The following is a 27045-nucleotide window of genomic DNA, read 5'->3' as shown; positions in this document are numbered from 1 at the left end:
TTCTCCATTCCCACCCCATTAACTCCATTCAGAATCTTAAATTCCTCCAGCTGATCCTCCCTGACATCATATCCAGATAAAAATGCACAACTTGTCCAGTCTCTCCTGTAAGTTCCATCCTCTCAGTTATGGTATAATTTTCATAAACATTCCTTGTACTTTCTTCCGTGGTTCTGTGTCCCCCTTTCATGCCTTATGAAAACAGGTTGAGTGAACTCGGTCTTTTCTCCTTGGAGCGACGGAGGATGAGAGATGACCTGATAGAGATGAGAGGCATTGATCGTGTGGATAGTCAGAGGATTTTTCGCAGGGCTGAAATGGCTGCCACAAGAGGACACAGGTTTAAGGTGCTGGGGAGTAGGTACAGAGAAGATGTCAGGGGTAGGTTTTTTTACACAGAGAGTGGTGAGTGCGTGGAATGGGCTGCTGGCAACGGTGGTGGAGGCGGATACAATAGGGTCTTTTAAGAGACTTTTGGATAGGCACACGGAGCTGAGAAAAATAGAGGGCTATGGGCAAGCCTAGTAATTTCTAAGGAAGGGACATGTTTAGCACAACTTGGTGGGCTGAAGGGCCTGTATTGTGCTGTAGGTTTTCTATGTTTCTTTCTCCATGTGCGTCAGTGGGAGTAAGTGGGAATTTTCAGCAGCTTGTAATAAGTCTGTGTGGGAGCATGGGTGCAGGAGCAAGGAGTACTTGAGGTCGATGGACGACTGGAGATCGGAGGATCAGCCATTGTAGGTAGGCCGAGGAAGATCGGGACTACCTTGGCATTACCTGAGGAGGAAGTTAAAACTGCGCAGGCACGGGTGACGTCAGCGGCGAGCGCGGAGTTTAAAAAGAGGCCCACTTTCAGGTGCGGGCAGTGTCGGTGCGGGCAGTGGAGTGCGGGGGAGCAGAGTGCTGGGCTTTGGCTCAGTGGGCTTCGGCGTAAGGGGGTCTTCAGTGAGAGGTAAGCAGTGAGCCTGAGTACGTGCTTGCTGAGGAAAAAAGGTAAGGTCGGTAGGTACTTTTTCATTTATTCTGATTAATCTGGGATCAGGTAATGGGGGAGATAGTTAGAGCAGTGGTGTGCTCCCTATGCAGTATGTGGGAGATCAGGGTCAATGCAGTTGTCCCTGATGACCACACCTGCAGAAGGTGCATCCAGCTGCAGCTCCTATCAGAGCGCGTTAGGGAATTGGAGCTGGAGCTGGATGAACTACGGATCATTCGGGAGGCAGAGACAGAGATAGATAAGAGTTATCGGGAGGTAGTCACACCGAAAATACGGGAGGTAGGCAACTGGGTGACTGTCAGGAGATCGAGGGGGAGCAGGCAGAGAGAGCAGAGCACCCCTGTGGCCATTCCCATCAACATATACCATTTTGGATACTGTTGGTGGGGATGACCTACCAGGAACAAGTTGCAGTGGTCCTGTCTCTGGCACTGAGGTTGGACCCTCGACTCAGAAGGAGAGGAGGGAAGAGAGGTCAGCGGTAGTGATAGGGGATTCTATAGTCAGGGGGGCAGATAAGAGATTTTGTGGGGGAGATCGGGAGTCTCGGATGGTATGTTGCCTCCCTGGTGCCAGGGTCTGGGACATCTCAGATCGGGTGCAGGTTATTCTCGAGAGGGAGGGCAAGAATCCAGATGTTGTGGTCCATGTAGGGACCAACGACGTGGGTAGGAAGAGTGAGGGGGACCTGCGTAGTGAGTTCAGGGAATTAGGTGCGAAGCTGAAGGGCAGGACCTCCAAGGTAACAATCTCAGGATTGCTACCTGTGCCAATTGCGAGTGAGGCGAGGAACAGAAGGATTATAGAGATCAATATGTGGCTGAGAGGATGGTGCAGGAGGGAGGGCTTCAGGTTTTTAGATAATTGGGCTTTGTTCCAGGGAAGGTGGGATCTGTTCCAACGGGACCATTTACACCTGAACTGGAGGGGTACTAACATACTTGCTAGTGCTGTTTGGGGGGGTTTAAACTAAATTTGCAGGGGGCAGGGATCCAGAATGTGAGAGAGGATAGTGAGATGAAGTATAAAGGACAGGTGGGGACTACACGGTTCCGGAATATTAAGTGTGATGTAGATAAAGGTGAGGCGGAACGAGTGATAAGGAGGATACATGTGCAGAGGGATGGTCTGACGGAGCATGGAGTTAAATGTGCAGAAAGAGTAAGTACATTTAAGAAGGACAACAAAATTCAAGGGGCGTATAGCCCAGTGAGAGTTCGGGGAGCTGGGTTATGCACAATAGGTAGCGATTTAAACAGAGAGAGGAGAAATGGGTTAAAAATTCTATATCTGAATGCGCGAAGTGTCAGAAATAAGGTGGATGAGCTTGAAGCTCAGGTGCGAATGGGTAACTATGATGTTGTTGGGATAACGGAGACATGGCTGCAAGGGGATCAGACCTGGGAATTGAATGTACAAGGGTATACGTGCTATCGAAGGGACAGAAAGGTGGGCAGAGGGGGTGGAGTGGCCCTGTTGGTGAGGAATGAGATTCAGTCCCTTGCAAGGGGGGACATAGAATCAGGAGAAGTAGATCAGTGTGGATAGAACTGAGGAACAGTAAGGGCAGAAAGACCCTAATAGGTGTTATCTACAGGCCCCCAAACAGTAGCATGGATATTGGGTGCAAGTTGAATAGGGAGTTAACAATGGCATGTGGCAAAGGAAATGTCGCAGTAGTTATGGGGGATTTCAACATGAAGGTGAACTGGGAAAATCAGGTTGGTACTGGACCCCAGGATAGGGAGTTTGTAGAGTGCCTACGGGATGCATTTTTGGAGCAGCTTGTATGAGAGCCGACCAGGGATAAGGCTATTCTGGATTTGGTGTTGTGCAATGAACAGGATTTGATAAGTGATCTTGAAGTAAAGGAGCCATTAGGAGGTAGTGACTATAATATGATAAGTTTTTATCTGCAAGTTGAGAGGGATAAGGGCAGATCAGAAGTGTCAGTATTGCTGTTGAACAAAGGAGACTATGGAGCCGTGAGGGAGTTGCTGGCCAAAGTTGACTGGTCGGATATCCTAGCAGAAAAGACAGTGGAACAGCAATGGCAGGTATTCTTGGGAATAATGCACAAGGTGCAAAATCAGTTCATCCCCCAGAGAAGGAAGGATTCAAAGAGGGGAAAGTGGCCACAGTGGTTGACAAAGGAAGTCAGAGATAGCATAGCATTAAAAAAGAAGTATAACAGAGCTAAGGTGAGTGGGAAGACAGATGATTGGGAAATTTTTAAGGAGCAACAGAACTTAACTAAAAAGGCTATACGGGGAGAAAAAATGAGGTATGAACACAAGCTAGCTAGGAATATAAAGGAGGATAGCAAAAGTTTTTTTAGGTATGTGAAGAGAAGGAAGATAGTTAAGAACAATGTTGGGCCCTTGAAGAATGAATTGGGAGAAATTGTTATGGGAAACAGAGAAATGGCAGATGAATTTAATAAGTACTTTGGATCTGTCTTCACTAGGGAAGACACAAACAATCTCCCAAATGTATGGATGGGCCAAGGACATAGGGTAACAGAGGAACTGAAACAGATTGACATTAGGAAGGAAATGGTGATGAGTAGACTGATGGGACTGAAGGCTAACAAATCCCCAGGTCCAGATGGTCTGCATCCTAGGATACTAAAGGAGGTGGCTCTGGAAATTGCAGATGCATTGGTGATCATTTTCCAATGTTCCTTAGATTCAGGATCAGTTCCTGAGGATTGGTGAATGGCTGTTATCCCGCTTTTTAAGAAAGGAGGGAGGGAGAAAACAGGGAACTATCGCCCTGTTAGCCCAACATCAGTAGTGGGGAAGATGCTAGAGTCCATTATTAAAGATGAAATAGCGGCATAACTTGATAGCAGTGATAGGATTGGGCCGAGCCAGCATGGATTTACCAAGGGCAAATCATGCTTGACTAATCTATTGGAGTTTTTCGAGGATGTAACCAGGAAGATAGACGCGGGAGATCCAGTGGATGTGGTGTACCTTGACTTTCAGAAGGCATTTGATAAGGTACCACATAGGAGATTCGTGGGTAAAATCAGAGCTCATGGCATTGGGGGGAGGATATTGACATGGATAGAAAACTGGTTGGCAGATAGAAAGCAAAGGGTAGCAGTGAATGGGTGTTTCTCAGAATGGCAGGTGGTGACTAGTGGGGTGCCACGGGGCTCGGTATTGGGACCACAGATGTTTACGATTTACGTCAATGATTTAGAGGAAGGCATTGTGAATAACATCAGCAAGTTTGCTGATGATACTAAGCTGGGTGGCAGTGTGACATGTGATGAGGATGTTAGGAGAATTCAAGGTGACTTGGATAGGCTGGGTGAGTGGGCAGAAACTTGGCAGATGGCGTTTAATGTGAATAAGTGTGAGGTTATTCACTTTGGGAGCAAGAACAGGAAGGCAGATTATTATCTGAACAGTGTGGAATTAGGTAAGGGAGAAATACAAAGAGATCTAGGAGTACTTGTTCATCAGTCTCTGAAGGTGAATGAGGAAGTGCAGCAGGCAGTGAAGAAGGCTAATGGAATGTTGGCCTTTATTACAAAGGGAATTGAGTACAAAAACAAGGAAATCCTTTTGCATTTGTACAGGGCCATGGTGAGACCACACCTGGAGTATTGTGTGCAGTTTTGATCTCCAGGGTTAAGGAAGGACATCCTGGCTGTGGAGGAGGTGCAGCGTAGGTTCACTAGGTTAATTCCTGGGATGTCCGGACTGTCTTACACAGAGAGGTTAGAGAGACTGGGCTTGTACACACTGGAATTAAGGAGATTGAGGGGGGATCTGATTGAGACATATAAGATTATTAAGGAATTGGACAAGATCGAGGCAGGAAATATGTTCCAGATGCTGGGAGAGTCCAGTACCAGAGGGCATGGTTTAAGAATAAGGGGTAGGTCATTTAGGACAGAGTTGAGGAGGAACTTCTTCTTCCAGAAAGTTGTGGAGGTGTGGAACGCGCTGCCTCAGAAGGCAGTAGAGGCCAATTCTCTGGATGCTTTCAAGAAAGAGCTAGATAGGTATCTTATTGATAGGGGAATCAAGGGTTATGGGGACAAGGCCGGAACCGGGTACTGATAGTAGATGATCAGCCATGATCTCAGAATGGTGGTGCAGGCTCGAAGGGCCGAATGGTCTACTTCTGCACCTATTGTCTATTGTCTATAAGTCTCAGTCAATTGAGATCTGTGTTTTATTCATTTCAGGAGGAAGCTCGCCGGAAGAGGAGGTAGGACATGGTCTTGACTGAAACATGGTTGGATTTGTAAAATAGCTCAGATATCACTGGTGCTCAGTTTATAACCAGCTGTATCATATTTACAGGGTTAGTGATGATACCCTGACATTGTCAGTGACAGATGGTGCCCTACTGGCGGAAAAATTCGATCATCCTTATCTGCTCGACATAGCATCGGAGGAAGTGCTTGACAGCATTAAGCGAGGTAAAACATACAGATTCATTTGTCCTTGTTTATGAGACACAATTAAGTTATAATTCGACACAAAACATGGCTGTAATAATAGGGCTGAAGGGGAACTAGAGACAATAAGACATAGGAGCAGAATTGGTCTATCTGGCCCATCTATGAACCCTCTCCAATGCCATCACATCTTTTCTCAGATCAGGAGCCCAAAACTGTTCACAATACTCAAGGTGAAGCTTCACCAGTACCTTATAAAGCCTCAGCAACACATCCCTGCTCTTGTATTCTATATCTCTTGAATTGAATGCGAACATTGCATTTTCCTTCCTCAGCACTGACTCAACCAGCAAGTTAACCTTTAGGTTGTTCTGCACAAGGATGCCCAAGACTCATTGCGTCTCAGATTTTTGGATTTTCTCCCCACTTAGAATACAGTCTGCAGATTTATTTCTACCACCAAAGTGCATGACCGTGCTTTTTCCAACATTGTATTTCATTTGCTCCTTTCTTGTCCATTCTCCTAATCTGTCTAAGTCCTTCTGCAGCCTACCTGCTTCCGCAACACCACCTGCCCCTCCACCAATCTTCATATTATCTGCAAACTTGGCAACAAAGCCATCGATTCCATCATCTAAATCATTGATATACAGCTTAAAAAGAAGTGGTCCCAACACTGACCCCTGCGGAACACCACTAGTCACTGGCAGCCAACTAGAAAATGGTACTTTTATTCCCAGTCGCTGCCTCCTACCAGTCAGCCAAATCTCTAAACATGTCAGTAACTTTCCTGTAATTCCATGGGCTCTTAACTTGAATGCAGCTTTGTGTGGCACCTTGTCAAAGGCCTTCTGAAAGTCCATTTTTACACCATCCCCTTCATCATGTGTAATTTCATCAAAGCATTCCAACAGGTTCGTCATGCAAGATTTTCCCTGAAGGAAACCGTGCTGACTTTGTCCTATCTTGTCCTGTGTTACCAAGTTCTCCATAACCTCAACCTTAACAATTGACTCTAACATCTTCCCAACCACTGAGGTCAGGCTAATTGGTCATAATTCCCTTTCTGCTGCCTTCCTCTTTTAAAGAATGGAGTGACATTTGCAATTTTCAAGGCGCCTGGCACCATGCCAGATTCCAATGATTTTAGAAAGATAATTTCTAATGCCTCCACAATCTGTACCGCTATCTCTTTCAGACCCCGAGTGTGCAGTTCATCTGGTCTGGGTGAGTTATGTACCCTTGAGTATTTCAGCTTTTTGAACACCTTCTCCCCTGTAAAATTAACTGCACTCACTTAGTTCATCTGCCACCTCCCTGGCCTCCGTTATTATTTCTCCGGCCTCATTTTCTAGTGATCCTACATCCATATAACCATATAACAATTACAGCATGGAATCAGGCCATCTCGGCCCTTCTAGTCTGTGCTGAACTCTTACTCTCACCTAGTCCCACTGACCTGCACTCAGCCCATAACCCTCCATGCCTTTCCTGTCCACACTAAACTCTTTTTTTATTTTTACATACTTGAAAAAGCTTTTACTATCCACTTTGATATTGTTTGCTTGCTTGCTTTCACATTTCATCTCTTTCTTCCTCATGATTCTTTTAGTTGTGCTCTGTAGTTTTTAAAAGTTTCTCAATCCTTTCTTCCCACTAATTTTTGCTTTGTTTTATGCCCTTTCCTTTGTTTTTACATTAGGTTTGACTTCCCTTGTACTATTTTTCCAATTCAGTATTTCTTTGTTTTTGGAATACACCCATCCTGCACCTTCTCATTTTTTTCCCCAGAAACTCACTCCATTGCTGCTCTGCGTCATCACTGCCAGCATCTCCTTCCAAATTATTTTGTCCAACTCCTTTCACCTATCACTGTAAATTCCCTTATTCCACTGTATTACTGCTTTGTCAGACTTTAATTTCTCCCTATCAAATTTCAAGTTGAAGTCAATCATCTTGTGATCACTGCCTCCTAACGGTTCTTTTACCTTAAACACCCCAATCGCTCCAGGTTCATTCCATAACACCCAATCCGGTATTGCTGATCTCCCTGTAGGCTCAACGACAAACTGCTCTGAAAAGCCATCTAACAAGCATTCAGCAAACTCACTCACTTGAGATCCATTTCCAACCTGATTTTCCCAATTGACCTGCATGTTGAAATCTCCCATCACTATCATAACATTGCCCTTTTGACATGCCTTTTCCATATCCTGTTGTAATCTATGGTCCACATTCCAGCTACTATTGGGAGGCCTGTAAATACCTTTGCAGTTTCTTGACTCAACCCAGAAGGATTCAACATCTTCCAATCCTATGTTACGTCTTTCTGCTGATTTAGAAACATTGAAAACCCACAGCACAATACAGGCCCTTCAGCCCACAAAGCTGTGCCGAACATGTCCTTACCTTAGAAATTATGTCATTCTTTACCAGCAGAGCCACACCACCCCCTCTGCCTGCCTTCCTATCCCTCCGATACAATGTGTAACCTTGGACATTCATCTCCCAACTACAACCATCCTTCAGTCACGATTCAGTGATGGCCACGACATCATACCCAACAATTTGTAATAGTGCAATAAGATCATCCACCTTATTTCTTACCCTCTGTGCATTGAGATCGAACACTTTGAGTACTGTATTTGCTATCCTGTTTGATTCTGCGTTCCTAAGGTACTGATATTCACCCTGTTGGCTGCGACTATGTCCCACCACCTGCCTGCCCTTCCTGACAGTCTGACTCTCGGCTCTCTTTGCTTTTTTACCGTACTTCCTATCCTGACCCTTCACTCTGGTTCCCACCTCCTGACAAATTAGTTTAAACCCTCCCCAATAGCTCTAACAAACCTGCCCATGAGAATATTGATCCCCCTTGGTCCCAGGTGCAACCTGTCACTTTTGAACAGGTCATATCTCCCCCAGATGAGATCCCAGTGATCCAAGAACCTGAAGCCGTGTCCCTGCACCAGCTTCTCAGTCACGCATTAATTTGCCAAATCACAAACAAGAGAAAATCTGCAGATGCTGGAAATCCGAGCAACACAACAAAATGCTGGAGGAACTCAGCAGGGCAGGCAAAATCTATGGAAAAAAGTACAGTCGACGTTTCGGTCTGAAATTCCGAAGGATCCCGTTGCAGGTGGCGGAAGTTTCAGAGAATTATGTGCTGGACACGGATGCTGGTGGGGTGGTAGGTGAGGACAAGAGGAACCCTATCCCTGGTAGCGTGACGGGAGGATGGGGTAAGAGCATACGTGTGTGAAATGGAAGAGATGCGGTTGAGGGTAGTGTTGATGGTGGAGGAAGGGAACCGATGTCTATTATAAACCAACAGACTCTCACAGCCCACATCACGCACTTCCCGTTTCTACCTCCTACCCAAAATCCACAAACCCGCTTGTCCAGGTAGACCCATTGTTTCAGCTTGTTCCTGCCCCACTGAGCTCATATCCACCGATGTTTATTATAAATCAACAGACTCTCACAACTACCTGGGCTATACCTCGTCCCACCCTGCTACTTGTAAAAACGCCGTCTCCTTCTCTCAATTCCTCTGTCTTCACTGCATCTGCTCTTAGGATGAGGCTTTTCATTCCAGATTGAAGGAGATGTCCTCCTTTTCCAAAGAAAGGGGCTTCCCTTCCTCCACCATCAACGCTGCCCTCAGCCGCATCTCTTCCATTTCACGCATGTCTGCTCTTACCCCATCCTCCGCCACGCTACGAGTGATAGAGTTCTTCTTGTCCTCACCTACCACCCCACCAGCCTTCATGTCCAGCACATAATTTTCCGAAACTTCCGCCATGTCCAACTGGATCCCACCACCAAACACATCTTTCCCTCCCCCGCCTCCCACTTTCTGCTTTCCACAGGGATCGCTCCCTACATGATTCCCTTGTCCATTCACCCCTCCTCACTGGTTTCCCTCCTGGCTCCTATCCTTGCAAGCAGAACAAGTGCTACACCTGCCCCTACACCTCCTCCCTCGCTGACATTCAGGGCCCCAAATAGTCCTTTCAGGTGAGTTGACACTCCAGGTGACTGGAGACCACTTCTCCGAGCATCTACACACCGTCCGCCAGAACAAGCATGATCTCCCAGTGCCACCCATTTTAATTCCACTTCCCATTCTGATATGTCTGTCTGTATTGTGCTGTAGGTTTTCTGTGTTTCTCTGTCTCTAATTCCACTTCCCATTCCGATATGTCTGTCCATGGCCACCTCCACTGTCGGGATAAGGCCACACTTATGTCAGAGGAAGAACACCTTATATTCCATTTGGGTAGCCTCCAACTTGATGGCATGAACATCGATTTCTCAAACTTCCAGTAATACCTCCACCCCCCACTCTTCACCATTTCCCATCCCTTTTCCCTCTCTCATGGTATCTCCTTGCCTGCCCACTGCCTCCCTCTGGGGCTCTCCCCCTCAATCCCCAGCCTTCTTTCTTCCATGGCCTTCTGTCTCTTTCACCAATCGACTTCCTAGCTCTTTGCTTCATCCCTCCCCTGCCGATTTTCACCTATCACCTGGCATTTCTCTCTCTCCTTCCCACACCGTCCAAATCTACTCCTCAGCTTTTTTTTCTCCAGTCCTGCTGAAGGGCTTGGGCCTGAAATGTTGACTGTATTTTTTTTGCATAGATGCTGCCTGGCCTGCTGAGTTCCTCCAGAAATTGCTAATTCATCCTGTTTCTACCCTCACTGGTGCGTGGCACAGGCAGCAATCAAGAAATTACTTCCTGGGAGGTCCAGCTTCTCAGCTTTCTTCCAAGCTCTCTACATTCTCTTTTCAGGACCTCTTTGCTCTGCGCTAACTGCCTATTCACATTTCTATTTCTCCTGACAATCTCCCAGCTACTCGCCTCCTGCAGCTTCGGGGTGACAACCTCCTTGTAACTCTGATCAATTATCTCCTCACTCTCCTCTACAACCCAAAGGTCATCCCACTGCTGCTCCAGATCCCTAACATCCCCAAGGACTTGAGAGTCCTTGTGCAGAACACCCTCAAGGTTAACTTGCAGGTTGAGTCGGTGGTGAGGAAGGCAAATGCAATGTTAGCATTCATTTCAAAAGGTCCAGAATACAAGAGCAAGGATGTGATGCTGAGGATTTCTAAGGCACTGGTGAGGCCTCACCTTGAGTATTGTGAACAGTTTTGGGCCCCTCATCTTAGAAAAGTTGTGCTGGCATTGGAGAGGGTCCAGAGAAGGTTCACATGAATCATTCCAGGAACGAAAGGGTTATCACATGAGTAACACTTGATGGCTCTGGGTCTGTACTCGCTGGAATTCAGAACGATGAGGGTGGATCTCATTGAAACCTTTCGAATGTTGAAAGGCCTAGACAGATGAGATGTGGAACAGATGTTTCCCATAGTGGGAGAGTCTAAGACAAGAGGGCACAGCCTCAGGATAGAGGGGCACCCTTTCAAAACACAAATGCGGAGAAATTTCTTTCACCAAAGGGTGGTGAATGTGGAATTTGTTGCCACTTGCATCAGTGGAGGTCAGGTCGTTGGGTGTATTTAAGACAGATATTGATAGGTTCTTGATTGCACATGGCATCAAAGGTTACGGAGAGAAGGCTGGAACCTGCGGTTGAGGAGGAGAAAAAAAAAGGATCAGTCATCATTGAATGGCGGAGCAGACTCGATGGGCCAGATGGGCTAATTCTGCTCTAATGTCTTATGGTCTTGTGCTCTAATATGGTCTTCAGGGAGCTGGAGCCAGATGCACTTCACACAGATGGTGTTCACTGGGAGACTCTGGGTCTCCCAGGACTCCAACATCCAGCATGAAGAACACACAACAACCATTTACTACACGAGGTACAGAAAGAGAAAAAAAGGGAACTTTAACAGAAGCTTACCCAGAGCCAACGCCTCTTTGGAGCTGAAATTTCCTTTGAGCCAAAGCCTGACACTCCTACTCTCACCACTGACCTATTTCCAACAATGGTCGCCCCGACAATGGTCACTCCACTTGTCCCTTCTGTACTTTTGAACAAGTGTCGCCAACCTGCTGGAAACCTTGTCACTGTGGCCTGTTCCTGCCTCTAATCGGGTCATTGGAATTGAAGTTTATTCTGGCACCAACTCCACCTGTTGGGAAGCATCACTGTCACATGGTCAGCTGGAGATGTCAAATCCCTGAACAGACCGACACGGGGGCAACATACAACCAATACACGGCACTGTTATGTGAACCACTGCATCCTGATCCCATTCACACTGGACAAATATGCCAATGCATGAGTTTGAATCTGAACACAGTAGCTATGGTATTAACATTCAATGAATGACATTAAAGGGGATAAAATCTGGTATCACTGTGGTGACAGGGATTGTCAGAAAAATACACCAGTCCTTCGTGCCGCTCACCCTGTCTGACCTGTCCGTGACCGCAGTCTGATTGACTCAGCTCTGCCCCCTGCTGGACTCGCGAGTCTCACTGTTGTTATCAAACCACCACATTGAAGCATCGTCAGACTGAGCCCGGACACACCGATCAGCATTGCCCTCGGTGAACGATGGGAGAGGATCATGTAACCAGCCTGGCAAATCTCCCTCACACACATGCACAAGGACGATTGATAGACTGTAGTCAGAGCCTCAGCAGTGCACAGCATTACACACACACACTCACACACACACACACACACACAAAACAGTGATAAATACCCAGATACACCAGCAGACTGGGACACAGCGTCAGAAACACGACTCAAACTTACATTTAAGAATGAAATCTGCCACCTTTATGCAATTTGCCTGTTTTTGTGGCACTGAACTGCCCTCTGAACTGAGGTCACACCAACAGTTGACAGACAGACTCCAGGGTGAGATCCCTCAGGAGGATGATCTGGGAAGGGGTTTGGTAGAGGTTGAACCCATGGCCCAACCCATCCATTCGGGCTAAGATGTCTTCTTGAGTAAGTCCCATTTCCGTGTGTTTGTCCCATATCCCTCTAACCATTTCCTATCTGTGTACCTGTCTAAATGTATTTGAAAATATTTTAATTACACTATAGACCATAAGACTAAGATATAGGAGCAGAATTAGGCCATTTGGCCCATCGAGTCTGCTCCACCATCTCATCTTAGCTGATCCAATTTTCCTCTCAGCCCGAATCTCCTGCCATCTCCCCATATCCCTTCATGCCCTGACCAATCAAGAATCTATCAACCTCTGCCTTAAATATACATAAAGACTTGGCCTCCACATCAGCTTGTGGCAAAGAATTCCACAGATTTACCACTCTCTAGCTAAAGAAATTCCTCCACATCTTTGTCCTGAAAGGAAACTTCCCCATTTTGAGACTGTGTCCTCTGGTCTTAGCCTCTCCCACCATAGGAAACATCCTCTCCATATCCACTCTATCAAAGCCTTTCACCAATCGATAGGTTTCAGTGAGATCACCCCTCATTCTTCTGAATTCCGGTGAATACAGTCCCAGAGCCATCAAACGCTCTTCATATGACAAGCCATTCAAACCTGGAATCATTTTCATGAACCTCGTTTGAACCCTCTCCAGTTTCAGCTCATCCTTTCTGAGATAAAGGGCCCAAACCTGCTCACAATACTCCAAATGAGGCCTGACCAGTGCTTTATAAAGTTCCAGCATTACATCCTTGCTTTTATGTTCTAGTCTTCTTGAAATGAATCCTAACATCACATTGACCTTCCTCACCACAGACTCAATCTGCAAATTAACATTTATGGAATTCTGCACAAGGACTCCCAAGTCCCTTCGCACCTCAGTTTTCTTTATATTTTCTCTCCATTTAGAAAATAGTCAAGCCTTACATTTCTTCTACCAAAGTGCATGACCATACACTTCCTGACACTGTTTTCCATCTGTCATTTCTTTGCCTATTCTCCAAAACTGTCAAAGTCCTTCTGTAGCTTCCCTACTTCCTCAAAAGTACCTGCCCTTCCACCTATCTTCAGATCGTCTGCAAACTTTTCAACAAAGCCATCAATTTTATCATCCAAATAATTGGCATACAATGTAAAAAGAATCAGTCCCAGCACAGACCCCTGTGGAACACCACTAGCCACTGGAAGCCAGCCAGAAAAGGCTCCCTTTATTCCCACTCTTTGCCTCCTGCCAATCAGCCACTGCTTTGTCCATGCCAGGATCTTTCCTGTAATACCGTGGGCTCAAAGCTTGTTAAGTAGCCTCATGTGTGGCATCTTGTCAAAGGCCTTCTGAAAATCCAAGTACACAACATCAACTGATTCTCCTTTGTTTATCTGGCTTGTTATTTCTTCAAAGAATTCCAACAGATTTGTCAGGCAAGATTTTTCCTTGAGGAAACCATGTTGACTACGGCCTATTTTATCCTGTGCCTCCAAGTACCCTGACAAGTCCGCTTTAATAATCAACTTCAACATCTTCCCAGCCGCTGAGGTCAGACTAACTGGCCCAGAGTTTCCTTTATTCTGCCTCTCTCTTCTTGAACGGTGGAGTGACATTTGCAATGTTCCACACTTCCAGAACCATTCCAGAATCTAGTGATTCTTGAAGGGTCATTACTAATGCCTCCACGATCTCTTCAGCCACCTCTTTCAGAACTCTGGCATGTACACCGTCTAGTCCAGGTGACAGCTACCTTAAGATCTTCAAGTTTCCAAAGAACTTTCTGTCTAGTAATGGCAACCTCACACACCTCAATCCCCCTGACATCTGGAACTTCCACCATCCTGCTCGTCTCTTCCACAGTGAAGACTGATGCAAAATACGTCTTCAGTTCATCCACCCTTTCATTGTCCCCCATTACTACCTCTCCAGCATTGGTTTCCCGCAGTCTGATATCCACTCTTGCCTCTCACTAATCCAGAAATTAGCATCTCCCGGGTACTAATTTCTGGATTGCTGCCTATGCCACGTGCCAGTGAGGGTACAAACAGGATGATTTGGCAGATAAATGTGTGGCTGAGAAGCTGGTGCAGGGACAGGGCTTCAGGTCCTTGGATCATTGGGACCTCTTCTGTGGGAGGTATGACCTGTTCAAAAGTGATGGGTTGCACCTGAATCCGAGGGGGACCAATATTCTCGCGGGAAGCTTTGTTAGAGCTGTTGGGGAGGGTTTAAGCTAAATTGGCGGGGGGGGGGTGGGAACTGGAGTGAAGGGACTCAGGATAGGATGGATGGTAAAAATGTAAAGACAGCGTGCAGTCAGACTGTCAGGAAGGGCAGGCAGGTGATGGGACTCAGTTGTAGCCAACAGGCCGAGTATCAAAACATTAGGGATGCAGAATCAGAAAGGACAGCAAATGCGGTCCTCAAGATGTTGTATCTAAATGCAAGTAGTATAAGAAATAAAGTGAATGATCTTGTTGCACGATTACAGATTGCCAGGTATGATGTTGAAGCCGTCACTGAATCGTGGCTGAAGGATGGTTGTAGTTATGCTGAATGTCCAAGGTTACACGTTATATCGGAGTGATAGGAAGGTAGACAGAGGGGGTGGTGTGTCTCTACTAGTAAAGAATGGCCTCAAATCAGTAGAAGGATGTGACACAGGATCGGACGATGTTGAATACTTGAGGGTCGGGTTAAGAAACTGCAAGGGTAAAAGGACGTTGATGGAAGTTATAAACAGGCTTCCCAACAGAGCTGGGAGGTGGACCACAGATTACAACAGGAAATAGAAAAGGCGTGTCAAAAGGGCAATGTTATTGTAGTCATGGGAGATTTTAACATGCAGGTCGATTGGGAAAATCAGGTTGGTAATGGATCACAAGGGAGTGAGTTTGTTCAATGCCAAAGAGATGGCTTTTTAGAGCAATATGTCATTCAGCCTACTAGGGGATCAGCTATACTAGATTGACTGATATGTAATGAACCAGAGGCGATTAGGGAGCTTAAGGTAAAATAACCCTTAGGAACCAGTGATCACAGTATGATTGAGTTCAACTTGAAATTTGATAGGGAGAAAGTAAAGTCTGATGTAGCAGTATTTCAGTGGAGTAAGGGAAATTACAGTGGTATGAGAGAGGAGTTGGCCAAAGTAAATTGGAAGGAGCTGCTGGCAGGGATGTCAGCAGAGCAGCAATGATGTGTGTTTCTGGGAAATATGAGGAAGGTGCAGGACATGAGTATTTCTTCATTTCGTCCAACAGTGAAGATATACTCAACTGGTAAAATAGTCCAACCATGTCTGACAAGGGAAGTCAAAGCTATTGAAAAAGCGAAAGAGAGGGCATACAACAGAGCAAAAATTAGTGGGATGATAGTGGATTGGGAAGTTTTTAAAAACCTACAGAGAGCAACTAAACAAATCATTGGAAGGGGACAGATGAAATATGAAAGCAAGCTCGCAAATAATATCAAAGTGGATGGTAGAAGTTTTGTCCATGTTAAAAATAAAAGAGAAATAGGTCCCAGAGTGGATATTGGACCGCTAGAAAATGAAGCAGGAGAAATTACAACAGAGGACAAGGAGATGGCTGGTGAACTGAATGACTATTTTGCATCACTCTTCTCTGTGGAAGACACTAGCAGTATGCCTGATGTTGATGTGTGTGAGGGAAGAGAAGTGAGTGCAGTTACTATTACAAGAGAGAAGGTGCTCAAAAAGCTGAAAGACCTAAAGGTACATAAGTCACCCGGACCAGAGGAACTGCACCCTAGGGTTCTGAGTGAGGTAGTGTTAGAGATTGTGGTGGCATTAGAAATGACCTTTCAAAAATGATTGGACTCTGGCATGGTGTCAGAGGACTGGAAAATTGCTAATGTCACTCCACTCTTTAAGAAAGGAGGAAGGCAGCAGAAAGGAAATTATAGACCAGTTAGCCTGACCTCAGTGGTTGGGAAGATGTTCAAGTCAATTGTTAAGGATAAGGTGTTGGGGTATGTGATGACACAGAACAAGATAGTATAAAGTCAGCATGGTTTCCTTTTGGGAAAATCCTGCCTGATGTACCCGTTGGAATTCTTTGAGGAGATTACAAGAAGGATAGATAAAGGGGATGCATTGGATGTTGTGTATTTGGACTTTCAGTAAGGCCTTTGACAAGGTGCCACACATGAGGCTGCTTCCCAAGTTAAGAGCCGATGGTATTACAGGAAAGTTACTAACATGGTTAGAGCATTGGCTGATTGGTAGTTGGCAGTAAGTGGGAAGAAAAGGATCCTTTTCTGGTTGGCTGCCAGTGACGAGTGGTGTTCTGCGGGGGTTGGTGTTGAGACCACTTCTTTTTATACTGTGTATCAATGATTTAGATGATGGAATAGATGGCTTTGTTGCCAAGTTTGCAGATGATATGAAAATTGGTGGATGGGCAGATAGTGTTGAGGAAACAGGTAGGATGCAGAAGGATTCGGGCAGATTAGGAGAATAGGCAAGAAAGTGGCAAATGAAATACAATGTTGGAAAATGCATGGTAATGCACATTGGTAGTAGAAATAAATGTGCAGACTATTTTCTAAATGTGGAGAAAATCCAAAAATCTGAGATGCACAAGGACTTGGGAGTTCTTGTGCAGAACACCCTAAAAGTTAACTTGCAAGTTGACTCAGTGGTGAGGAAGGCAAATGCCATGTTAGCATTAATTTCAAGAGATCTAGAATAGAGCAAAGATGTGATGCTGAGGCTTTATAAGGCACTGGTGAGGCCTCACATTTGGACTCCCACAGTTTTGGACTCTCCAAGATGTGCTGGCATTGGAGAGGGTCCAGAGGAGGTTCACAAGGATGATTCCAGGAATGAAAGGGTTATCATACAAGGAACGCTTGATGGCTCTGGGTTTGAATTTCAGAAGGATGAGGGTGGATCTCATTGAAACCTTTCAAATGTTGAAAGGCCTAGACAGAGTAGGTATGGAAAGGATGTTTCCCACTCTGGGAGAGTCTAGGACAAGAAGGCACAGCCTCAGGATAGAGGGGCACCCTTTCAGAACAGAGATGCGGAGAAATTTCTTTAGCCAAAGGGTGGTGAGTTTGTAGACTTTGTTGCCACATGCAGCTGTGGAGGCCGGGTCGTTGGTGTATTTAAGGCAGAGATTGCTAGGTTCATGAACAGACATGGTTTCAGAGGTTACAGGGAGAAGGCTGGGAACTAGGGTTGAGGGGTAGATAAAAAAAAAGGATCAGCCATGATTGAATGGCGCAGACGAATTGATGGGCAGATGGCCTAATTCTGCTCCTGTGTCTTATGGTCTTTCACTCTTTATGTATCTGAAGAAGCATTTGTTAACCTTTTTAATATTATTGGCTAACTTAATTTTGTATTCCATCTTTACCTTCCTAATTACTTTTTAGTTGCCTTCTGTTGGTTTCAAAAGTTTCCCAATCCTCCAACTTCCCACAAAATTTTTTTGCTCTTTTATGTGCCCTCTCTTTGGCTTTTATGTTGGCTTTGACTTCTCTTGTTAGCCACAGTTATATCATCTTGCCTTTAGAATACTTGTTCTTTGGGATGTAGAAATATAGAAGGCCTACAGTACAATACAGGCCCTTCAGCCCACAAAGCTGTGCCAAACATGTCCTTACCTGAGAATTTACCGAGAGTTACCCATAGCCCTCTATTTTTCTAAGATCCATGTACCTATCCAGGAGTCCCTTAAACAACTCTGTCTTATCCGCCTCCACCACCATCGCTGGCAGCCCATTCCATGCACTCACCACTCCCTGCGTAAAAAAACTTAACCCTGACATTTCCGCTGTACCTACTTCCAAGCACCTTAGAACTCTGCCCTCTCGTGTTAGCCATTTCAGCCCTGGGAAAAAGCCTCTGACTATCCACATGATCAATGCCTCTCATCATCTTATACACCTCTATCAGGTCACCTCTCATCCTCCGTCGCTCCAAGGAGAAAAGGCCGAGTTCACTCAATCTGTTCTCATAAGGCGTGCTCCCCAATGCAGGCAATATCTTTGTAAATCTCCTCTGTACCATTACAATGGTTTCCATATTCTTCCTGTAGTGAAGCAACCAGAACTGGGCACAGTACTCCAAGTGGGGTCTGACCAGGGTCCTATATAGCTACAATATTACTCCTCGACTCCTAAACTCAATTCCTTTATTGATGAAGGCTAATGCACCGTATGCCTTCTTAACCACAGAGTCAACCTGCACATCAGCTTTGAGCGTCCTATGGACTCAAATCCAAAGATCTCTCCGATCCTCCTCACTGCCAATAGTCTTACCATTAATACATGTTTCCCCCGCCATCCGAAGGTAGAGCGTTCCTATGAAACGGTTTGTAAGCCGAAATGTCGTAAAGTGAAGAAGCAATTACCATTTATTTGTATGGGAAAATTTTGTGAGTGTGCACAGATCCAAAAATAACCTACCAAATCATGCCAAATAACACATAAAACCTAAAATAACAGTAACATATAGTAAAAGCAGGAATGATATGATAAATACACAGCCTATATAAAGTAGAAATACTTTTCCACAATCATTACTGAACTGTTCTCCGTAGCGAAAATCTCACGCAAGCACCATCGACAGAAAATCTCACGCAAGCGCTGTTGGCAAGAACACTCTCCAGTAACCTTTAAGCTATGAATCTGCCAAATCATACCAAATAACACGTAAAAATACGCAGCTAACATAAAGTAGAAATAATGTATGTACAGTGTAGTATCACTTACGGGAATGGGGAAGATAACTTGCCGAGCACACGGATGATGGGTCGTCGCAGGTTGGGTGGTGTAGTGGTTCCCACCCTCCAGGCCACCGAGCGATACATTCCGCGAGGCACGCAGGGGTCCAGCGGTAGCCAGGAGGTACACAGCACATATGTCAATATGGGTGGAAGTCAGGAACAGGAAGGGAGCAGTTACTCTAATGGGGGTCTTCTATAGGCCCCCTGGTAGCAGCAGAGATACAGAGGAGCAAATTGAGAGGCAGATTTTGGAAAAGTGCAAAAATAACAGGGTTGTTATCATGGATGACTTTAACTTTCCTAATATTGATTGGCACCTGATTAGTTCCAAGGGGTTAGATGGGGCAGAGTTTGTTAAGTGTGTCCAGGATGGATTCCTGTCACAGTATGTGGACAGGCTGACCGGGGAAATGCCATGCTAGATCTAGTACTAGGTAATGAACTGGGTCAGGTCACAGATCTCTCAGTGGGTGAGCATCTGGGGGACAGTGACCACCGCTCCCTGGCCTTTAGCATTATCATGGAAAAGGACAGAATCAGAGAGGACAGGAAAATTTTAATTGGAGAAAGGCAAATTATGAGGCTATAAGGCTAGAACTTGCGGGTTTGAATTGGGATGATGTTTTTGCAGGGAAATGTACTATGGACATGTGGTCGATGTTTAGAGATCTCTTGCGGGATGTAAGGGATAAATTTGTCCCGGTGAGGAAGATAAAGAATGGTAGGGTGAAGGAACCATGGGTGACAAGTGAGGTGGAAAATCTAGTCAGGTGGAAGAAGGCAGCATACATGAGGTTTAGGAAGCAAGGATCAGATGGGTCTATTGAGGAATATAGGGAAGCAAGAAAGGAGCTTAAGAAGGGGCTGAGAAGAGCAAGAAGGGGGCATGAGAAGGCTTTGGCGAGTAGGGTAAAGGAAAACCCCAAGGCATTCTTCAATTATGTGAAGAAAAAAAGGATGACAGGAGTGAAGGTAGGACCGATTAGAGATAAAGGTGGGTAGATGTGCCTGGAGGCTGTGGAAGTGAGCAAGGTCCTCAATGAATACTTCTCTTCGGTATTCACCAATGAGAGGGAACTTGATGATGGTGAGGACAATTTGAGTGAGGTTGATGTTCTGGAGCATGTTGATATTAAGGGAGAGGAGGTGTTGGCATTGTTAAAATACATTAGGACAGATAAGTCCCCGGGGCCTGACGGAATATTCCCCAGGCTGCTCCACGAGGTGAGAGAAGAGATTGCTGAGCCTCTGGCTAGGATCTTTATGTCCTCGTTGTCCACGGGAATGGTACCGGAGGATTGGAGGGAGGTGAATGTTGTTCCCTTGTTCAAAAAAGGTAGTAGGGATAGTTCAGGTAATTATAGACCAGTGAGCCTTACGTCTGTGGTGGGAAAGCTGTTGGAAAAGATTCTTAGAGATAGGATCTCTGGGCATTTAGAGAATCATGGTCTGATCAGGGACAGTCAGCATGGCTTTGTGAAGGGCAGATCGTGTCTAACAAGCCTGATAGAGTTCTTTGAGGATGTGACCAGGCATATAGATGAGGGTAGTGCAGTGGATGTGATCTATATAGATTTTTGTAAGGCATTTGACAAGGTTCCACACGGTAGGCTTATTCAGAAAGTTAGAAGGCATGGGATCCAGGGAAGTTTGGCCAGGTGGTTTCAGAATTGGCTTGCCTGCAGAAGGCAGAGGGTGGTGGTGGAGGGAGTACATTCAGATTGGAGGATTGTGACTAGTGGTGTCCCACAAGGATCTGTTCTGGGACCTCTACTTCTCGTGATTTTTATTAACGACCTGGATGTGGAGTAGAAGGATGGGTTGGTAAGTTTGCAGACGACACAAAGGTTGGTGGTGTTGCAGATAGTGTAGAGGATTGTCAAAGATTGCAGAGAGACATTAATAGGATGCAGAAGTGGGCTAAGAAGTGGCAGATGGAGTTCAACCCAGAGAAGTGTGAGGTGGTACACTTTGGAAGGACAAACTGCAAGGCAGAGCACAAAGTAAATGGCAGGATACTTGGTAGTGTGGAGGAGCAGAAGGATCTCGGGGTACGTGTGCACAGATCCCTGAAAGTTGCCTCACAGGTGGATAGGGTAGTTAAGAAAGATTATGGGGTGTTAGCTTTCATAACTCGAGGGATAGAGTTTAAGAGTCGCGATATAATGATGCAGCTCTATAAAATTCTGTTTAGGCCACACTTGGAGTACTGTGTCCAGTTCTGGTCACCTCACTATAGGAAGGATGTGGAAGCATTGGAAAGGGTACAGAGGAGATTTACCAGGATGCTCCCTGGTTTAGAAAGTATGCATTATGATCAGAGATTAAGGGAGCTAGGGCTTTACTCTTTGGAGAGAAGGAGGATGAGAGGAGACATGATAGAGGTGTATAAGATAATAAGAGGAATAGATAGAGTGGACAGCCAGCGCCTCTTCCCTAGGGCACCACTGCTCAATACAAGAGGACATGGCTTTAAGGTAAGGGGTGGGAAGTACAAGGGGGATATTAGAGGAAGGTTTTTTACTCAGAGAGTGGTTGGTGTGTGGAATGCACTGCCTGAGTCAGTGGTGGAGGCAGATACACTCGTGAAGTTTAAGAGACTACTAGACAGGTATATGGAGGAATTTAAGGTAGGGGCTTATATGGGAGGCAAGGTTTGAGGGTTGGCACAACATTGTGGGCCAAAGGGCCTGTACTGTGCTGTACTATTCTATGTTCTATGTTCACACCTTTAAGAAAAAAGCCGAAATAAACAAGCTAATTAATTAGGTGCCGCCCGACACGTAATTGTCGGCCCAGGTCAGTGCCGATTTCTGATTGTGTCGTCTCTGCTTGTATAATCTTGCTTGTTCTGGCCTCACCGGCATGTGGCACGGAGAACAATCCTGAGATCACAACCCTGGAGGTCATGACCTTTAACTCAGCACCTAACACCTTAAACTCCCTTTGCAGAACCTCATCACTCATCCTACCCATGTCTTTGGTATCAATATGGAGCACGACTTCTGGCTGTTCACCCTCACACTTAAGAATGCTGAGGACTCAATCCGAGATATCCCAGACCCAGGCACCCGGGAGGCAACATCCCATCTGGGAATCTCGTTCTCACCCACAGAGCCTCCTGACCTTTTCCCCAACTAACAAATTCTTGTCACCACAGCATCCCTCTTCTCCCACTTCCCTTCTGAGTCACAGAGGCAGACTCAGTACCAGGGACTCGACCACTGTGACTTTCCTCTGTTAGGTGACCCCCCCCCCCCCGCCGGGCAGTATCCTGTTGTTGAGGGAGATGGCCACAGGGGTACTCTGCACTGGCTCCTTAACCCCCTTTCCCCTTCCTGACTGTCACCCAGTTTCCGTGTCCTGCACCTTGGGTGTAATTACCTCTCTCTACGTCCTGTCTCTCATGCCTTCAGCCTCCCGAATGATCCAGAGTTCACCCAGTTCCAGCTACAACTCCTTAACGTGGTTTGTTAGAAGCTGCAGCTGGATGTACATCTCACAGTTGTAGTCATCAGGGACACTGGAGGTCTCCCTGCCTTCCCACATCCCGCAAGAGGAGCATTTGACTATCCTGCCTGGCATCTCTACCGTCCTGGCTGAGCAGATAAAAAGAAGAGAAGGAAAAAATGTGAGCTCTTCTTTCCTTTGCTTTATCTGTGCGAAGCCTCTTTTCACTGAAGCCTGAAGATCACCACTCTGACGATGTCCACTCAGACGATGGCTGCTGTGTTTGCCCGTCTTCCTTTAATTTGCTCTTCCTAATCAATCCCAGATGCCGATCGGTCACTGGTTGCCCTGCAGCTCCCTTAAAAAACTTTCCCCTCTCACCTTCCCTGTCTGCCCTCTGGTTTTGGACTCCCCCTTTCTGGGGAAAAAGACCATAACCTTACATCCACCCCTGATTTTATATTCCTCGGTAAGGGGTCAACCCTCAACATCCATCGCTCCAGGGAAATATCCCCAGCTTATCCAGTCTCTCCTTTTAACCCAAGCCCTCCAGCCATTGTTACAGCCTCCTGAAGCTTCCTGACCAGTGTAATGACATCTTCCCATAGTTGGGGAACCAGAAATGCTCACAATACTCCATGTGTGGTCTATGATCAACATCAAAGGCCTTGGTGAAGTTCATGCAGACAATGTCTACCACCCTGTCCTGGTCAATCCTCTCTGTCACCTCTTCAACAAACTGGAACTTGTGAGATGTGATTTTCCATGCACAACACCGTGCTGACTGTCCCTTGTCTTTCCAAATGCAGCAGGCAGGATGCAGGGAGGATGTTTCCCCTGTCTGAGGAGTCGAGGGTCAGGGGTCTCTGTCTCAGGATGGGGTGGACCCTCACAGGATGGTGTGTCTGGAATTCTGTGCACCGGAGGCTGTGGGGTCTCAGTCATTCAGTTCATTTAAAGTCACAGGGTCATCACTGTACAGTATTGAAATGGGCCCTTCAGCCCATCACGTCTGTTCTGACCTATTTAGGTCAGTCTCCTTCTGAGCCTTGTCTATTGAAGTGTCTGTCTGAGTGTCTCGTAAACACAGTGATTGTATCTGATTCCATCACCTCCTCTGGCAGCAAGTTCCAACATCAACCACTCACTGTTCAAATACTCACCTTTAAACTCCTTCCTCTCACCTCAGAGCATGTGATCTGCCATCTGCTCAATCTACACCCTTCATTACATTATATATTTCTGTCAGATCAACCCTCGGCCCATCTACCTGCATTTAGCTCGTACCCTTCTAAACCTTCCCTGTCATCATTTCTCTGTCATAGGCCTCAACTTCTCTTCTGTGCAGTTCCACGGGGCCTTCAGTTCCCCCGTGTTACAGAAGATGATCGACTTCATTTTCTACCACATTACAGAAGCAAATGTGCTGCAGGTCCTAAAATGCGGAAAGGTCGATAAATCCCCAGGTCCTGATCGAGTGTATCCCAGGACATTGTGGGAAGCTCAGGAGGAAAGTGTGGAGCCCTTTTGGAGATATGTGTGTCATCGATAGCTGTGGGTGAGGGGCCAGAAGACTGGAGGGAGACTAATGTTGAAACTTTATTGAAGATAGGTGTTGGGAAAAGCCTGGGAAGTACAATGATTTACAGTACCAGTGACCCGGGTTCACGTCCCATCACTGCCTGTCAGGAGTTTGTACGTTCTCCCCGTGTCCGTGTGGATTTCCTCGGGGTTCTCCGGTTTCACAGTCCAAACCTGTCCTGGTTGGCAGGTTAATTGGTCATTGTAACTTGTCCCATGGTCAGGCTGGGATTAAATCAGAGGTTGCTGGGTGGTGGGGTCACTGTAACTTGTCCCATGGTGAGGCTCGGATTAAATCGGGTTTCTGGGTGGTGGGGGTCATTGTAACTTGTCCCATGGTGAGGCTCGGATTAAATCAGGGGTTTCTGGGTGGTGGGGGTCAAAGGGCCGGAAGGGCCTATTCCGTGCTGTATCTCAATAAATAAATTACAGCTGATGAAAGTGCAGTAGACATCGTCTCCATGGAGTTTAGCGAGGGATTTGACAAGGTAGCAGAGAGTTAGATCACATGGGATACAATACGATCTGGAATAGGATACAGAATTGTCTGGGTGGAGTCCTGTGACCAGCGGTTGTGCTGCAGGGATCGGTGCTGGGTCCACTGTTTTTCATCATTCATATGTATGATTTGGAGAGAATGTAGGTGACGTGTTTAGTAGGTTTGTGGAGAACTCTAAAATTGGTGGTTTCATGGACAGTGAAGGGGTTATTTATTTATTTAGATACAGTGGGAAACAGGCCATCCCAGACCAATCACCTGCTCCATCCAGCACCCCAACTATTTAAAACTAGCCTAATCACGGGGCAATGTAAAGTGACCATTTAACCTACAAACCATTATGTCTTTGTACGAGCGTCACAGAGTGATAGAAACTAACAGCACAGGCCCTTCAGCCCACCTGGTCTGTACCAAAACATTTAAACTACCTGCTCCCATCGACCTGCACCGGGACCATCGTCCTCCAACTCCTACCATCCATGTACCTGTCCAGACTTCTCTTAAATGTTTAAATCGAGCTTGCATGCACCACTGGCACTGGCAGCTCATTCCACCTTCTCACAACCCTCGAATAAACACTCAATGATTTGGGCCAAGGTTTTGTGTGTGTTGCTTTGGATTTCCAGCACTGTCAGACTTTCTTGTCTTTATGATTTGGATCACTCTGTACAGGTCTGGTTATCTTTCTACAGGACATCTGATTAACCTGAGCGGGTATAAAACGGATTTACAAGGATGTTACTGGGACTGGAGGGTTTGGGTTATAAGGAGAGGCTGGACATTCTGGGTCTTTTCTCCTGGAGCTCAGGAGGCTGCCAAAGGAAACTGTAGAGGTGGATACAGTTACAATGATTTAAAAGATGTCTGGACAGGTATGGGGGTGGGAAAGGGTTAAAGGAATGATGGATAAAAACAGGCAAATGGATCTAGTTCATTAAAGTGAGTTGGTCAGCACGAATGAATTCTGCCTGACCTCCTCTTTAAATGCCTCCAGTGTTCACTCACTCCATCCGCATCTGGATCCAGTTGTTGCGCCCCTTCCTCATACCCATTTCCACTGCTATCTCCCGTCTTTCTTTCCAACCTTGAGGAAAGGTCTCGGCTTGAAACATCGACTGTACATCTCCCTTAACACACGTTGCTTTACCCGCCGAGATCCTCCAGAATTTTGTGTGTGTTGATCGGGAAAAATCCGCTCTCCATGTCGGGGAAAAACCATGGGAAGATGTTGGTTGTCCATCCGCTGTGTTTCGGTAAAATCTCGGGAAAGAGTCCTGTCGGCCACCCGACGGTGCCTGAGGCCCAGCGGCCTCTCCCCCGGTCCGGTCCCGGGGCCGCGCTGCCCGAGTCTCCCCCCGATCCCCGGGGACTCTCTAATTCTCTGCTTCTCCCCCCAGTCTCTGTCACCCTGGATGTGGAAACGGCGAGTCCGCGGCTCGAGGTGTCTGAGGATCGGAAGAGTGTGAGATGGACCGAGACCCGGAGGAGTCTCCCTGACACCGGGAAGAGGTTCACACACTGGGTTTGTGTGCTGGGATCGGAGGGATTCACATCGGGGAGACATTACTGGGAGGTGGAGGTGACGGGGAATCGGCGCTGGTGTCTGGGAGTCGCCGCAGAGTCTGTGGAGAGGAAGAGATTGTTGAGACTGAGTCCGGAGACCGGATTCTGGACCATCGGGCGGGTTAATGACGAGATGTAGGTTTACACCTCCCCTGAGTCCCGTCTCCCTGCCGGTCCCATCCCCGGGAGGGTGGGAGTTTATCTCAGTTACCAGTCCGGGACAGTTTCATTTTACAACGCGGAGACCAAGTCCCATCTCCACACCTTCACTGGAAATAAATTCACGGGGAAACTTTATCCTTTCTTCGGGACTTGGTATGGAAACCACTGGCTGAGAATCTGCTCCGGTTCCTCTCCGGGTCTGTAAACGGGTCGGGTCCGGGACCGGCGTCAGTGTAAATATAAATGTGCAGAGAGTGAAATAAACACGATGTGAGAATTATCGATCCGTTAATTTTAACTCGTTCACCGCATCCGTCAACGGGACAGAAACACCGCGGATTCAGCAGCAGCCGCGGGTGGCGGGTCCTGAGCTCCCCGGCTCCCCCCGGGTGCTAAAGTCCACTCGCACCGGGACAGATGAAGTGGGACAAGTGGTGGTGGTGCTGACTGGGAGAGGGAGGTCACGGTGACTCTTGGGGAGCCTGGACATGTGATGGTAACAGGCTGGAGAATCTCAGCGTGTCGGGCAGCATCTATAGAGGGAAATGGATAATTGACGTTTTGGCTCGATGCCCTTCAGTTGGGCTGAAAAGAAAAGGAGAGGTGACCAGTGTTGACTGATGAAGAGAAGGGTGGGGTAGGAGCTGACAGGTGGTGGGTGGATCCATGTGAGTCAGATGAGGGAGGGGTAGAGGGTGGACAAGTGTCAGAAGCTGGGAGGTGAGAGGCGGCAGTGACAAAGA

At 46.6% G+C, this 27045-nt stretch overlaps 1 pseudogene; it reads left to right on the top strand.

The window, feature by feature from the left end:
* LOC134346526 (zinc-binding protein A33-like) overlaps positions 1-26605 on the top strand; it is a 32117-nt pseudogene extending 5512 nt beyond the window's left edge.
* The last annotated feature ends 440 nt before the right edge of the window (positions 26606-27045 follow it).

The sequence above is a fragment of the Mobula hypostoma genome, chromosome 5, assembly GCF_963921235.1.
Source record: "Mobula hypostoma chromosome 5, sMobHyp1.1, whole genome shotgun sequence".
Classification (NCBI taxonomy): domain Eukaryota; kingdom Metazoa; phylum Chordata; class Chondrichthyes; order Myliobatiformes; family Myliobatidae; genus Mobula; species Mobula hypostoma.
The sequence above is the reverse complement of the archived record's forward strand: the minus strand, read 5'-3'. Positions and strand labels throughout refer to the sequence as shown.